Below are 226 nucleotides of genomic sequence, written 5' to 3' on the forward strand. Positions count from 1 at the left end.
GGGAGACGTCACCGCAGATTGTGTACGTTACAGTAGCTACAGCCACGGTCTTTATGAGAGGCAGGCTCCAATTAGTGAGCTGCCACTCAAGACGTGTGTGTTTACACACAGCTTCATACGGCGGATCGCGCTTCCAGTTCATCATTATTACACGCAGCCCCTCCTCCGTGTGCCCAAACCTCCCTCCTCCCATAAACACACCGGTTTCCATGCCAACCTGGAGCGG

Source organism: Betta splendens, chromosome 12, assembly GCF_900634795.4.
Source record: "Betta splendens chromosome 12, fBetSpl5.4, whole genome shotgun sequence".
In the NCBI taxonomy this organism is placed as follows: Eukaryota; Metazoa; Chordata; class Actinopteri; order Anabantiformes; family Osphronemidae; genus Betta; species Betta splendens.